Source organism: Cyanistes caeruleus, chromosome 7, assembly GCF_971803275.1.
Source record: "Cyanistes caeruleus chromosome 7, bCyaCae1.hap1.1, whole genome shotgun sequence".
Taxonomy (NCBI): domain Eukaryota; kingdom Metazoa; phylum Chordata; class Aves; order Passeriformes; family Paridae; genus Cyanistes; species Cyanistes caeruleus.
This window is the reverse complement of record NC_141707.1, coordinates 34,745,879-34,762,205: the sequence shown is the minus strand read 5'-3', so window position 1 is coordinate 34,762,205 and position 16,327 is coordinate 34,745,879. Positions and strand designations below refer to the sequence as shown.

General features: G+C 38.1%; 1 protein-coding gene across 5 annotated transcripts in view; it reads right to left on the bottom strand.

The window, feature by feature from the left end:
* The window catches only part of MGAT5 (alpha-1,6-mannosylglycoprotein 6-beta-N-acetylglucosaminyltransferase), a 113,618-nt gene that overhangs the window by 89,596 nt on the left and 7,695 nt on the right, over positions 1 to 16,327 (bottom strand). For 2 of the 5 annotated variants that reach the window (XM_086898680.1, XM_086898684.1), the window contains exon 2: positions 12,635 to 12,733. The exons of 2 other annotated variants lie outside the window; for them this stretch is intronic. The gene's annotated coding sequence lies outside the window, so the exon portion shown is untranslated. The remainder of the gene's footprint in view (positions 1 to 12,634; positions 12,734 to 16,327) is intronic. One more of the 5 variants, XM_086898681.1, reaches the window with a different exon arrangement.

The following is a 16,327-nucleotide window of genomic DNA, read 5'->3' as shown; positions in this document are numbered from 1 at the left end:
GACAGACTGACCTTCCAGGACAGGATTCATTTAACCCACAGGCAGATGGGACAGCAGAGTTTAGGAATACTGCACATTTCTGTCTCCAGTTAGTCCAGAAAAACTTTGTCTGGGTCAGTCATTCAAACTTGAAGACCTCATAGTATTACAACTTCCTCAAGTCCTGCAGAATCTTAATAAATTCAATAAATACAGATACCACAGCCAGGACTTGTGCACAAAAACGCTGGGCCCCCTGCAAGGGAACTTATTGCTCTTTCTGGAGCTCACATTGTTAAGAAACGTGGCTTTCCAAGGACAAGCCTGACAAGGACCCTGCAGAGGCTGCAGCAGGCAGGGGCTGCTGTGGTGCCTCCTTAAATCCCATCCCAGTGCACAGCTGATGGCACGGTGACAGTGACAGCCCATGGGGACCCAGCCAGGCAGTCAAGGTAAGGAGAAAGAGATGAGAAGACAAACCTTGGAAAGCCTTTCATCCTTTGCAAACTGAAGTAGGTTTAGTTAACAGTAGAAGCAGGTGAATGGGTTATCACTGACAGGGTTGTCAAGCGCTGGCACAGGCTGCCCTGGGAAGTGGGGGAGCCAATCCTCAGGGATGGAAATGTCACATGGATATGGCTCTTAGGGACATGGTTTAGAGGTGAACTTGTCAGTTACAAAAAAAATAAATCATGGCTTGCAGCACTTTAAGAGGGCATAATTTTCATCACTCAGAAATCCATCTAAATGATGTTACTCAAAGTGAAAGTACATCCATTTACAGTCGAGAGAAAATGAAAACTACTATAAAATCACCTATACTCGAGCACTTTTGTTCCTTTTTTGCCTTTTTTCCCCCCCTAAGTAGTGAAAGTAGCAGATAGTTTCATTTAGGAAAATAAAACATAATACACGGAGTGCTTAACCCACCCACTGAATGCACTTAAGTCTCTTTTTATAAAGAGACTCTTTTTATAAAGATCATTAACAATATACTCCTTTGAGGAAGAAAAAAAAAGTTTGACCCCAAATCAGCATTTCTCTCTTTACATTTCTGTTTTCAGCATTGTGCCTGATCTCTCCATGATCCTTAACTCCTACTGCAGTGCCTGGCAATGACCCATTGTTACAGCCTTGCAAAGTGACTGAGCAACTCTATTTCAGTTTTTGAAATATAAGATGGAGATAAGAAAACCAAACTACTTTCAACTTCTTAAAAAAATCATTCATTTGGCTGAACATGAACATGGTGTTTCAGAGTACAAAAACTGTCCTTGTTTCCCAACACCTGTTAAGTGGTAGCTTGCATAAAAGCAAGCCTACTTTTGACAGTGTAGGATTTCATATCCAGCTTTTCAAATGGCAGCTGACCTTCCCTTGCCCCTCCTAAGTATTTAATTGCCTTAGTCTACTGACACACTGAGCCACCATCACATAAATCTCACCCAGAACACATTTAATACTTCTATTTTAAAATTTACTAGTAAAATATAAGAAGGCCTTTTATCTTTGTTATGGTTTTAGATTTAGATCAAATTTTTCTCCACGGCTGTAAACTTTTTATTTGGCTTTGTGAGGGATTAATTTTTTAATTAAGTCCATCACACAATTCAAATAATTCAAACAAACACTACAAGGTTTGTGATAGCACTCACTGACACAGACATGTATGTGGAATATACAAGAAACACAAAGAGCTAATTTATCTATAAATATTATCTTAAAGCACTATCAAGAGGAGTCTGTTTTCTTTACACCTCCTCAGTCTGACAATCATAAAAATTAATAAGATCCCCCAAAGTTTCTCTTCTCCAGGCTGGACAGTCCCAGCTTTCTCAGCCTCTCATCCCATGCAGATGCTGCAGTTCCTTAACAGGTATAACTTCTCCAGTCTAAAGTTAAGTAGGTAAAGCATCTCATTTTGATGGAGTGGAAAACCGCTCAAACCCGAACACCTCAAACCAGGCACCCAAAGTGGTGCACATTAATTAACATGGGAATTCTAGAAGTATCCGTAAACACTGTGGCACCAGTTCAGTTAATATTCCTGTAAGCATGGCATCATCTGTAAAAAACCAAATTCTTCACATTGATATGTTACTTGAAATACAGAATAATTATAAAGTGCTAAGCATAAAATTGACAATTGTAAACAATTTACTGTTTCAACTGTGTTGTTAACTGTGAAGGTGTTTTAGAAAAACAAGGTATTTTAATGCTTCTCACACTTATTTGAATTATACTGTTACTACCATAAGCCTACATTAGCTCATCTTGATCTGCTGTAACAGAAATATTTTCAACACAGTTGTAAATACCAAAGAACAGGATCAACACAAGTCTGTGTGTAACCAAACTCATAGTCAGTAACAAGAGCAGCAGTAAAAGTCAACCAAATGAGAACATACACACTGGAGACACAGTCCAAGGCACCAGGCTGGTATATTGTATAGGCTTCTAAAGGCTTACTAAAACTTCAAAGACTAAATTAATAATTTTCATGCTTCATATCTATTCTGCCAAGCATCTTACTTGATTTATGCACAGTTGGCTTTCACAAAACAACCCATACAGATAAAGAATTTTGGAGCAAATACTACAATTCTTGCAATCATATACTAGAAAAAGTCATTAAAATCTTGCAAAACCCTTTTTTTCCTCCAAGCAATAAGCATTCCTTCATCAACACAATTTCTAACATGCAAGCAAATGTATTTTGGCCTCAAATCTTGGCTGCCTTTATCAGAGTAAATGATACAAGTCTTTTGAAAACGCTTTGAAAGAACTGTATATCCAGTATTAAAGAAAGGATAGCTACATTTATTTCTCCACTCAACAGCTTTCCATAATTACAGCATTTTATCAATGAAATTTTATGCAGGTTACTATCAAGCCCATTCTGTTTCCCAGACAGTCCAAGAATACATTGCAAAATATCACTAAGCAAGTGTATGAAAAGCATCTTCTTTCATCCCAAACGATTAAAGACAGGCTTGGTTAATTCTCATATTTAAGTTAAGGCAACACCAGAATGCAGTACACCTAATTTCAGGTCCCTTTTAAAGATCTTCCCACTGGCTCTTTTCAGTAGTACCTTCCTCCAGATACCTTCATCCTCAGAAGATTCTGATTTGTCTGAGTTGCCTTATGAATAAGACTTCAAAGTTCTGCAATGAAATGTCTGTTTACCAAATATCCATGTGTATATGCACTCTTCAGGAATTTGCTGAAAGTGAGTAAAACTTGACTAGCACCTCTTAAATCAACTAGAAATGTCCCCTAGTGTAATGAATATGCTTATCCCATGCACACACACAAATTAAGTCAAAACCATTCCCACAAACAGCATCCTTATGATACCTCAAAATCTGAGTTGTGTGATTAAAAATAAACTAATTATCCAAAGAACTTGAGTATCTAGGCAGAATTGTCTCTTCAATGTGACTGCTGCCAGGTAAGTAAAGAGCAGAAAGCTGAAGCTCTGTATGATTTATACAATATTCAGATCTGCCTCATACAAGTTATTAAGTAAGTTTACCAAATCTCTACAATTTGAGCTTTTTCAGATTCAAGAAACACAAAGTCAATCAAGTTCTGCAGATATTTGATATTATTTATTTCTATATTGTGAGAGTAAAAAAAACCAACAAAAAACAAACTACAAATGATGTACAGGAATTGCAGAGGAAGTAGAAGGGAAAAGGAAGAAAAGGAAGCAGACGTGGACAGTTGTTAATGCAGTTCTGAAAGGACAAAAGAGGCACATAAAGCCTCAGTGAGAGACAATGCTCCCTCTACCCCAACAGCTGTTTAAGAACAGTAGCTGAATTGATTTCCTCCTTAAACACGCCCCAAATAACTCTCAAGAGTTGCTGTGGAAGGAAACACAGGGGAAAAAAAACCCTGCAAAGTTCATCTTGATTTGTGTGGGAGAACTCCTGGGAGCTGGTTGCTGTCTTTCACTGGCAGCAGTGCCCCCAGAGCTGCACCTTTCCTGCCTTCAGAAGACAGGAGCATGACTGTAACTGGGTTCTAGGGTGCAGGGATGTCACATCAGGCACGACATCTCCCACGTGAATGTGACATCCTCCTACTCCCCTCCCTTTCACTCCAGCCCTCTTTCCAGAGGATGAAGACCTCACCAAGCCATTAGGGGAATTCTCTGTGTGATGGGAATAGAAGAGGCTCCAGTACAGAGTGTGCATTGCAACAGCTCTTTTGAGGCAGTAAAACTTGGGGTAGGGGGACCCGCAGAAGTTGACATCAAGCTCAGTCCAACACATCCTTTCACCGAAATGGGAAAAGCCTATCAATATTAGCACGCCAAGCCAGCAACAAAACCCACACAGTTTAAGCAATATTGTCAATACAACATGATATTACTCATACACTTCACACTTCTAGTGCGAATTCTCATTTCTCCACCTCAGTTTGGCTTCCTTTCCCATCATAAAGGGCACAGAAAAAGGAAACAAAACAGCTACAGGAGTTAAAATCCTCCATGCAACGTTCCAACCTTCAAGCTACAATAGCCTTTATTTTTCTGCTTCCTTACACTTTTCACAAAGTTGAATAAAAATTCAGAGGTGACCTCATAAATAAGGCTGGTAAAGCATTATGGTCTCAATCTGCAGGAACAGGTGATAAAATGCTTACCTTCCAAACAGACACACACAGCAGATGGCAACCCCTCACTAAGTGTGGAATTGAAGAATAAGGCTCTCTCTGCAATACTTTACAATCACATGAGAGGTACTGCTAACAAGGAGAAAAACATCTGGAAGAGAGTGTTTATATATGGAACATGGCTGTTGAATAAGCAAAAGGAAGTGTGAATTTGCATTTGTTAGTTTATCTATGGTCTGGCTGCTTTGCAAACAGCTACAAGGCAACGTAAGAAAAACCCAGACTGAAAGGCTCAGAACATTTTTGGGGTAATATGTACACAATGCTTTCCCCTACCTCTTCTAGAGCATGTGCAAAACTAACAGCTTCAATGGGAGATTTTACTTTAATTTAAGTATAAAAGAAAAATCACATTTTTAAAAATTTGTGCACACAGAAAATAATCATGTAGCAGAAAGCCAGAGCACAAGACAGTGTGAAATAAGCAAACAATCCATGGCGCTTTTTTGTACAATTTCCAGTTGTTATTCTAAAGTAAAACAGGAAGAATTTAAGGAGCAATCTGTTTTCAGATGAAAATCCCATTCCTAAACAGGATTATCTGGTAACCTAAAAATATCAATCAGTAATCTCCAAAAGTCATAAGCTCATGCACCCCACAAGTCCTATACCAATCACTAACTAAAAGAAATTAGGTCAGAATCCAAATCAGATCACACCAGAGTAGCATCAATCTTCTTATTTCAGAGCTGTCACATTTTAAATCTTTCACACTATTTCCACATAAATTATTAAAAACACAGATCTGCCTCTGAACAGAGGCTAACTAAAAGTGACATTCTAGTTTAATGTGACAGTTTAAAAAAATACATATCTTCAGTCACTTAAGACATACATCTCTAAATGCATCCCATCAAGCAAACAAACAAAAGCCATCTGACAGGCTGCTTTAGTTCCCTTAAAATTATCTGGGATCAGGTGACAGTTCTTCTGTCACTGCCATAGACTAATTTCCCTGTACGTTCCCACACTTTATTTTCTATACATAAAAAATAATAAACAATATAGAATATCTGAAGATTTTTGCACTTCACTGATGTAAAGCCACACAACGAAATCACTGTCTCTCCTACAGCCTGGTTTCCTTTTCACAATGACAAGTCTTCTAAGATGCAGACTCCAGGATACACTTGAAGTATTTGAGCATATTACAATAACTTGCATCTGGAAGTCATTAGCTGCTCTATTAAAGAAGTGGCCACTTCAGCTCACATTGTTAAGCTCCACGTCTTGACTGACTGCCATTTGGACAAAACCACAAATACCCAATGAAAGCATCTCACTGGTACTGCGTTCCCAGAAGTGGCATCACTGACTTACTGACAATTATCACAATTTTTAATGGCTTTTAACCTTGGTGCAGTTCACTGACTGACACTGCTGACAAGAAGAGGCAAGGAGCAGCTATGACTAGAAAATAAGTTTCAGCTACAACTTTTAGACAGAGGCTCACTCTTTCCATAATGAGAAGCAGCATGGTACTCAAGTCCTATGACATCTTCAGCTCTAAAATTCATGCTTTATCTACAAACTTGTCACCAAAGCCAATCCAGCTGGGTAGCTAATGGCAGCAAGACACTTCAACACTCTTATTTTGACTAATTTTATGGTGACATTTATGAGCTGTAATAACCTATATGAATCAGTGTCATAAACCCTCCTAACACATAAACTAGAGGGCAAAGTAAGTGGTTTGCCTGCTAATTAAACAATAGTTTAAATTGTTGCCATGCAGAATAAACCTCTTATTAAACATCATCATTTTTGACTTCTTATATAACAAGTTTCTGTCTATCCCTGGCTGAGTTACAATGACAATCACAGACCAGCAATTCCTCTGGGAAGGGACATTTATCAACTGCAGTTTCAGAAAATATAGAAAATGTCATGAGAAAAGCCAAACAAAGTTTTCACTCCTCACACATAACCACCCAAAAAATTCCCCCAAAACCCCACATCCAAAAAAAACCCACCAAAACAAACCCAACCACCAAACCCTGCCCAATGATTTAACCACTGTCTACTGCCTCTTATTTGCTAGTAAACAAAATCTCCACTTCCCCATGTGCTCTGAGCCCATCAGAAAGTAAAGCACTGTCAGCATCACCTGGCACATGAACAGTGCTCTGTAGACATGGGGTGCAACCAGCAGACACCTGTAGCACAATATCAGTTGTGTAAATGGCATGGAACAAGCAGGGGATTTGTTTGACTTTGTACTGGTTTTCTCTCCCTTGGATCAATTTACTTGCAGTGGACCATCTCTGCTAATTTTAGCTGCAGTTCTCAGTCACTTTCAGCCAAATCCAAATAGTTTCTCAGGAACCCACACTCACAGGCATGTAACATCACACTGCTTAACTCTGACAAACTATGTCTGTGTATTCTTGCTACAAGCAAAGAATTCTGAGTTCTCTTCATACCACAATCTAGCAGTGATGCAGAAAAACAATCAAACCCTGCAGTGAAGAAACCTTCACTTGCTCTCCTGATAGGATATTACAGCTATGAGAGGATAAAGCAAAAGCAAAACCAGCCAACACAAACTCAGTTTGAATGCAAGGCCCAGTGAAGGGCTGTGGGACCCAACTTACGCCTCCTGTCATGGAAAACAGGCGTGAAAGGTCTTTTTCTTGCCAAAGTGGGCTGACAAAAAGGTTTGCCAGGACAGTTAAGTTTTCTTGCTGCCACAGCTATCAGAGAACAGCCTGCTTGACTTGTCACCTGTCCTAAAAAACTAGAAGTTTCACAAAAGAAGAAAACTTATCTCTTCTTCTTCTCTCCCTCATCTGTCCTGGAGCTACAGATTAATTAAAAAAGCTTAAGAAACTATAAAAGCCATCAACAAGAGGCAGGGAGGAGTACAATTAAATAAACCCAGTCATGTAAAACCCAAACTGCAGGCAGACAATTGAACACAGTATCCCTGGGCTGATTTCAATATAAGGAAGGTTGAAAGACTATTGTGTTACAATGTAAGCCTTAAGAGTAAGTTTCTTTACACTCATATCAACATAATAATTTTCTAATACAGGAAAGAAAGCATTTTGAAGCCCCAGCTGAAATATGACTGACAGAGTAATCACATAGCCTTTGTTCTCTGTTAAAAGCTTGATGGACTTTGTTAATGTTTATAAGGTTACAAAGCATTAGGCCTCCATGAATTGCTTACCTCTTCATTTTGAAATGGGTACCAAGGGTGACGGTTTTTTTTCAAGGAAAGAAGAAACTTCTAAAATATCTTGTCACCTCTACCCAAAAGGCCTACAGAGCTCTTCAGTTCCAACAGTACTGATCCCATGATCCTAGAGCTACTACTTATGGGTTTATCCTTGAAGAAACTCCTGCCAGTGACACAGCACCTGAGGGGGGAAACTCTAGAACAACCCTAACATTTCTCTGTAGTTACACCACATTTGTTATAAAACAATATCATATCACTAATGCTAATGTCAGAATTATCTTCAGACACAAAATCCACAGAACCTCATTACGACAGCCATAAAGAAGTAATTAACCAGCCAAACATCTTTCTTATCAACAATATTTAAACAAAACAGTTTTGTTCGTTTTATATACCTGTATAGAGTACAGAAGCCCTTAATAAGAGGTCAAATGAATCAACTTATAAAGACCAGTTTATCAAGTGTGTGTAGATATACTGTGGACACCTTATCCTAAAAATGTATTAATGGCTTCATGCCAGTCCTCCTTCAAAGAAAGCTGCCCTGCAAGTCATAACTAAGTCCTCTTCCTAATCACAAACATGAAAATTCCTTAACTCTTGGAAATGTGTATTCAGAATTTAAGGGGGAGGGCAGGCAGACAAAAAGAAAAAAAAAAAACACCAACAAACCCATACTTGACTTATTTTCTCCCAAGGGCAAAAACACCAGGCATTCTCCAAAGGGCTGAGATGACTCTGAACATTTTAGAGGACAATGTTCTGGGCAAACACAGCAAAAATCCACTAAGAACTTCGAAGTCAAAGAGAGCTTTCACAACAATGATAATAGGTCCTCTGAAAAACAATTATCAGAGCAACTATGGAGGAAAAAGTGCATATACATAAGCTAATAGAACTGGACAGAAGAAAATAGTTGTTAGAATATCTTTAGATTCAAATTGGGAAATACATTTCCTTCATTTTACTCAATTCTCTCAAGCTGTTAGTAACCTGTAATTTATCTTGCATCTTTGTAGTATTGCTCTTAAATTAACAAGGATTTGCCAAATGTTATAAGTACATATTCTGACATTAGGTAACTTATTCCAAAACAAAGTTAGTGGGTAGTTTTGCTATCACCGTAACTAAGATCTGGGAGAAAAAAAAGCCAAACAAACCCAAGAAGAAAGGTTTTTTGTAACCATAACAAACAATACTGAGGTTTTGTCTACATATTTCTTTGAAGGTCGTCATAACAGGCCATAACAAAGGAATTGTTATCACCTAGGTTAAAATCTGATGAATTGTAAATAAAGATCACAACTGCTTATATTTGAGCTGAAGTACTTATGCTGGAAAAAAGTATACATCCACCATCTGGAGTGCAGTAATTACAGAAATTAAAACCACATTTCTGTGGCCTGCCTTTAACAATTTTTACTGATACAGTAATACTTGATCTTCTTAGGGAGCATAATCTAAACTCATGCTGTTAAATGATCATAAGACTATCCAGTGCATGGCATAAGCAGTTCATTAAGCTGGAATCTTTAAAAACACTTCCTCCCCAGTATTAAGGGAAACAGTTCCTGTAGGTTCACGTCACGCCGTTCAATTTAATCCACAGTCAAGGCAAGTTAATTTCACACCTGCTGAGCGATATCCTGATGGATGGCACCACAGCAGGTCATTAATTTTATTTCCTTTTGATTAATTTCACACCATACACTGGACACAGTCTTTTGTGCTACGATGTCTAAGAGCAGGGCTTAATGCCTGCAAAGGTCTAAACCAGGTTTTGACAGCTTGCCAAAAGACAAAGAACCCAGATGTGATACAAGTGAAAGGGAGCTCCACTGGGCTCGGCACTGAACTCTGACATGGTTACATGTGTGGCAGGACATTCCCACCCAGCAGCATATTTTAAGTGTGTTGCTTTTGAGCATAGCCATAAAGCAGAAATTCGGAATATATCTTACAATTGAGAAGGCAAGATTAGTTTTATTTGCCACAATAACCCTTCCATCATTTACTTACTGATGATATACCTAACAAGGTATAAAGATTTACTAAGACTACTGTATTTCTTGATTTCAAACTAAAAAAAAAAATCAAAAAAATCAATCAAGATTACACAGGATGAAATAAGAGGAAGGAAAAGTTACCACTCAAAGATGTCAACAGCAGCCATCGTTGCCACCAGAGCAGAAGGGGAAGCAGTGGGTCATTTTGTCACTCTGGCCAGTGAAGACATCTGGGGCCCTTGGAGGACCCACAGGAAAGGGTCCAGGCACAGCAGAGGGCTGAGCTGAGCCAGCAGCTGCCAGCTGAGGAACAGCCTGATCTCACTGCACTTATCCTACTGCTCCAAACCTCTCAGTCTCACACACCCCTTTGTGTTATATGTGCCAAATCAACAGATCCCTCCATGAGCTGATTGAGATCATGAAAACAAAAGAAGCCTTTTTCTTACATTAGCTTTCTGCTTGTTTCACAAACCAAGCTGTCTAACAGATGGGTCAGGTGCACATCAGAGCTGGTGAAAATGAAAAGGAGAAATTGTATCTTTTGGTAGCAAAGAAATATTTAGCTTAGCCCTTCTCCTGCTTTTAAGGAGTGATTCAAAGCAGCAGCCCCAAAAGCCTCATCCTCTCTATTGACTATGGAAGGACCTGAGCTTTCTAAACTCAAATTAGGATGTGCTTTCATCCCTTCTGTTCCCTTTCTTTGTGCACCCCAATATTCTACAGCATAACAAATATCAGAGAATCATTACTGCTTGTCACTCATTCAAAGCTTTTGCTCTTTTGTTCTTCAAAACAGTGCTTTACAATATAGTATGAGCAAATTTTTATTCTCTTTCTGATCATGAAGAATAATTTAGAAAACACAGAGATGCTCATGCTTACAGAAACTATTGCAGTGAAGTAAAAATAGTGGAGAGAGTGACAGGAAATGGTTTTGTGATTTGACAAATGGAAATGACATAGGACACGTGATTCAGTATGCATGGCTAACATCTCTCAGTGTGACAGCCCTAAGTGAGGGAGACACAAGCTACTCTGAATCCATCTGTGCTAGCAGATTTCTATTTCTCCAACCAGAAGTCATTGCCCCCATCACATCTCCCCATGGAATTAATCTCAGTATCCCCTAGACATTACTCCAAACTAAGTAGGGTAATAATTAATTTGCTATTTCAGCTACAAATCTGGTCTTGCTAGTTTGATTAGCATAGTTCAGGCTGCGTAGACTGGCCCTTCCACCAAGATTGCAGGAATCTCTCCTACAATCATCCTGTTGTCCTCTTCTGGCTCAGCACACTGACTGACATCATGATTTACTATCAAGTCCTTGATCAAAGGCTCCGCACATTTGATGTGTTATAATGGTTACCTGTTAATTTGCCAACATGTAATTTTCAGCATGAACTGAAAAATTCTACTGTCAACTCCTATAAAGAATCTAAACACAGGATGAACAAGAAGCTGGATTAATAGGACTCAGCCACTGAATGGAAATTCAGAGTAAATTATCTCAATCATCAGAAGCTGTGAGCTGGATTTTGTGGACACAACTCCCATTGCTAGCAACCAATTATGACAATTTTGACAGTCAGGAGTACTAAAGGAAGAACTACAGCTTCAACAAGATTTGCACCAGTTGTTCTTGCTCATCATCACCATCACATAGTTCACACTATGAATGGGAAAGTGAACATTTCAGTCCTTTCCCCAGTTACCCACAACACAGTATAAAAAAAGCTTGTGAGAGAACTAGTTTTTGATGTTTACATTCTTGGATGTCTAGAGAACACCTGGGTGTACTTCCCTTTGTATGTTTCTGTTCTAAGGGGCTACTGAAGAAGACATTCACTTTCTATCCAAGATCTCTTTGTACTGAAAAAACCCAAACAACAAAACCTTCCGTGCCCCATTCCAAAAAAGCTTCTACAACCCAAAACAAAACCACCTCCCAAAACCCCCATATGGAACACCAACCAAAATCCCTAACAACCAGCTTCTTATCCTCCCCTGAAAGTGGTGGTACTTTCAAAAAATAGAAACTTAATCTGCCTGTATATCATTTGAAATTAGGAAATAAGAGAAGCCCATGTCTCAAGCCAGGTCTTAAATTGCTTTTATCCCATCTCACACAAATAATAAATAGTTAAGGTGAAATTTCCCATAAGTGCATAGATTAATGCTTACCAAATCTGTTTAATTATTACAGCAATTTGTGAACTAAAACCTAAGTGCAATAAAGAATGAATTTGAAACTGCTATATGCTTGAATATATTCATTATGCATATCACCATATGTCAGGCAGAATCTCTGAAGGTGAATCTCAAACAAGTGATTACCACTGAAGCAACATGATGGAGAATAAAGTAGACAAGTAATATTTTTAGCTTCATGTTATCTTTGTCCCTAGAGGAAAGCATTCCCTCTAGTGTGGGAAGGGGAGGGGGGGAAAAAATAAAGCCTAGAAAATTAAAGCATGTTTTTCCCCAACACTAATGGCCCATTTAAAACAGTCTTATGTAACTCAAATATGAGATTATATTTGTGTTATCATGGATTTAATGTTGTATTTTTCAGTCTGAATCATATCAGAAGGTTATTTACCTCACCTGCCTATCACTTTTTTATAAATTTTCTCAGTTTAAGAAATTCAGTCCTTTCTAGCTTCTCAAATTGATTAAATTAATAAAAAGGGGGCAAGTCTGGTGAGGTAATTTTGCACTTGTCTGAACTGTACAAGGTTTATACAATCTGAAGCTATGTAATTATGTTAAATACCTTCTACCTTCTTCTTAACTTTTCATCAGTTCCTGGAATTTCCCCACGCGTGCTCTTCAGTGTCTCAAGCATGCACGTTGAGCTTTTCCCCCTGCAGTGCTGGGAACACAAGCCAGTTCTTAGAACATGTGGTTTAAACTGAAGCACTTTCATTAAATGAAAGCCTTTTCCAAAAACAAGTAGAAATGTGTCCACTTTGGTAAGTGTTCTCTGAAAAGGTCACATAAAACTTAGCATTCACAAACCTCTTAGCCACTCATAGTTGTATGGATGGAAGAGACAAAAAAATGCTCTTCTTGCAGAAAATCTTGCTGTGTACCAACTAAAAGCTCCTTCACATGTTAGATGGGCATTAATATAAATTGAATATGCCACCTACGTACAACAAAATATCCACGTATTTGTCAGACTTTATCTGAAAAGCAGGGATAAGATCTACAAGGCAGTTAAATCAGACTTCCAAGGTCCACTCAAAAACTATAGGTTACTATTTAGGTTACTTCTTCCATGTTTCAACAATACAAACACATCATAAACAATAAAATGTAAACACCAAGGCTCTCTTCCTTCTTCCTCAAACATCAAAAAAAAAAACCCCAAAAAACCTCTAAAATATACCTCCTAAATAGCCTCCCAAATCCAAATGGTTTCCAGAATCAGAAAGGAAATACACTAGGCAATATTGTCCATCTCTAGAATGGTGACAAGCTCTGCATTTTGATCTAACAAGGTTCTTCTTTCCACGTTTATATTAGTTAGGTAAATGTACAAGACATAAAATAAACCCACAGACAGAAATATTAATCTATAAATATGTACCAAACCCCCACTACTTTCAGACAATCCATTTGAAAATTATTACAATCCAGCAGTTAATGTAAATGCAGAAAGCTGCCAAAAAGATCACTTACAGCTCTGAGCAGAATGTAAATGATCTCAAAACAGTAGTGTAGTACCAGCAGAGAGGAAAAGAGAGACCACTTTACTGACACTACCACAGATGAATGGATTTCTTTACTGTTTAGTCAGACCTAATGAAAAGAAAAAGATAGGCAAAGACAGAGGAATAGATTTTATAATATTATGAAAATACGAATTCCTTTCAACTCACAGGGGAAATGTGCTAGCAAACACATCTTAAAAGCTGATACAAAAAGCCTTTCTCTTTTAAACTCTGTATCACAGGGCTACATTGATTTATCTTTGTATCAGCCAGGATTTGACAGATAACCTGCAAATACCTATTTAAGGCATTATCTTAGCACATTTCACCATCCTGAGCAGTCCGTTTGCTGTGAAAGCTACAGCCATGAGCATCACGGACCAGGGTATCCTATCCCAGCCTTACACCTGTGTTCCACTGCCTCAAGTGGGTAAATGTGTACTTGAGCCACGTGCATGCAGAGGACATCAGTGCTTCTGACACCAAAACACAGCGGCCCTCACTTCTACAGGGGCTAGGAGTGCTCAAGGCCAGGCTGGATGGGGCTCTGAGCAAGCTGCTCTAGTGGAAGGTGTCCCTGCCCATGGCAGGGGGTTGGAATGAGGTGAGCCTTAAGATCCCTTCCAACACAAACCGTTCTGTGATTTTATGATTCATTCTATTATTAGGTCTGGTCTTAAAGAGAAGAACAGTTCAAGCTACTAGCCTGACAAAAGAAAGAATAAATTTTTTCAGTAATATTTTCCTTTGTATTTCAGAAGAATATGATATTTCTTTCTACAGCTTTGATTACTTAATATTTTCCAATTTAGGCTATTATTTTAATAATGGGAAAAATCATATCCTACAGTTTGTGTTCAACATATCACTTGAAGTTCAGGACTGAAAGAAGCAGCTTAATTATGAAATGACGGCAGTTAGCATGGATTTACCAGACATTTCAGAAGACAGAATTTTAAAAGCTGTCTAAATTAAGATTTATTTGCTGCCTTGCTCTGCTCAGGTTTCCCCCATTCTAACTGACCACTGAGACAAACTTACATTTTCTCCATAATATTTTAATTTGTTTATCCTGACTAGCTTTTTTGGAAGGTATAATGATAGCCTTAGATGAGATTCCTACGCAAACATTTGGAATAATCAAGCCAAATTTTTCCAATAATATATTGACTATACTAGCAAAACCATGAAAGATAATTCTGGTGCAAATAATCCCAAGGGGAAAAAAATTCTGTGGGCCAGTACAAATTACTGGATGCTTATGGATTACCCAGTTCTTCAATGTGCTACTTTCATTTTCTGTGAATTCAAAGCTTGCGCAACGTGGACAGTGAGTCAGACCTTCAGTAAAAACACCCTCAATCATTACAGACATCCTGAGGTCACTTTAAAAAGCCTCATCAGAAAAAAAAAAAAACCAAAAAAAAAACCCAAGAAAGAGGATCTGTGTGTGGAAGAGGTATTGTTGTGATAAAAAAAAAAGATGCAAGATGAACTGGCCTTCTGAAGGCATGAAATCAATGCTTCAAATCATCTGTTTTCATAAATAGGTAATAAGCAACCCAACAGAAAGGGACAAGATGAACTAGAACCTATTATTAGCTGATTATAAGAAAGATTCAGCACAACTGCACATACACCATTCAGAGACTTCATTAACTCTGACTTAATTGTACATTAAAAAAAAATCCATCCAGGTTTCTCCAGTGGGTGGAGCAGGATGAGCAGGGTTCTCCTTTAGTCAATGCAAGAAGTCAAGGAGTTTAGCAAATAAGGACATTTCCTAACTGGTTTAATAGAAAAATTAGGTTATAGAAACTGAAAAAGAATTTCAGAAAAACACTTTGCAGTATAGGAAGGAATGCATGAGGTAAAGCTTATATGTAATGTGTCTCAAAAAAATTCAAGTCACATGGTGAAACTACATCCTTGAAGATGAAATGTTTGGAGTAAAATGGCAAAAGCCACTCAGAATTCTGGATTAAGATGGAAATCATGCTGTTTTTACAAGCACAGCAGGGGATACAGAAAGTCCTCCTCACACATAACTGAAATCCCACAACACCAAACCCAAATTATGCATACTTAGATTGAGAGATTCCCATGACATCCTAAATAAATTTTAATAAAGGAAATAAAGACCTGAACACCATAGTAAACTGGACAACTGTAAGCACTGCACTGAGGCACGCAACACAAGTGGGAAAGAAAAAGAAGTATGAAAATAACATTTGACAGATTTGTTTCTCTGTCAAATGCAAGGATAACAGAGCTTCGTCAGTACAAAATAAAAAATGAGGAGGTTTTAATCCTGCATTTTTGTGGCATGGAAAACATTTTTATCCTGAGCAATGGGCTTGATCCCCACAGTACAGGCAGGGTAGACACTGTAAGGTTCCTACAGTAATTTCTGCCAAACTACAGTGCTGCATCAGCAGCCTTTCTAATTACATGTCAAATTTTAGTTAAAGAATAAGGTGGGTGGCATACTTAAAAATATTCTGTAGCTTGTCAAAGGGCAAGAGTACACCTTAATTAAAAACTCTTTTCATAATGCATACCCAAAATCAATAGTGTGAATACTGAATTGTATATCAGGAATTTATACAGTGAGGAGGCTTTCTTTGTTTTTAAATTTGGATAAACAAGCATAAAAATGTATATTGATAGTAGGCAGTGGAGTTCAAGTTTGCCATATCCACCATGAACAATACTCAAAGGGAGAACAGACTGGAGGTACAAAGTCAGAA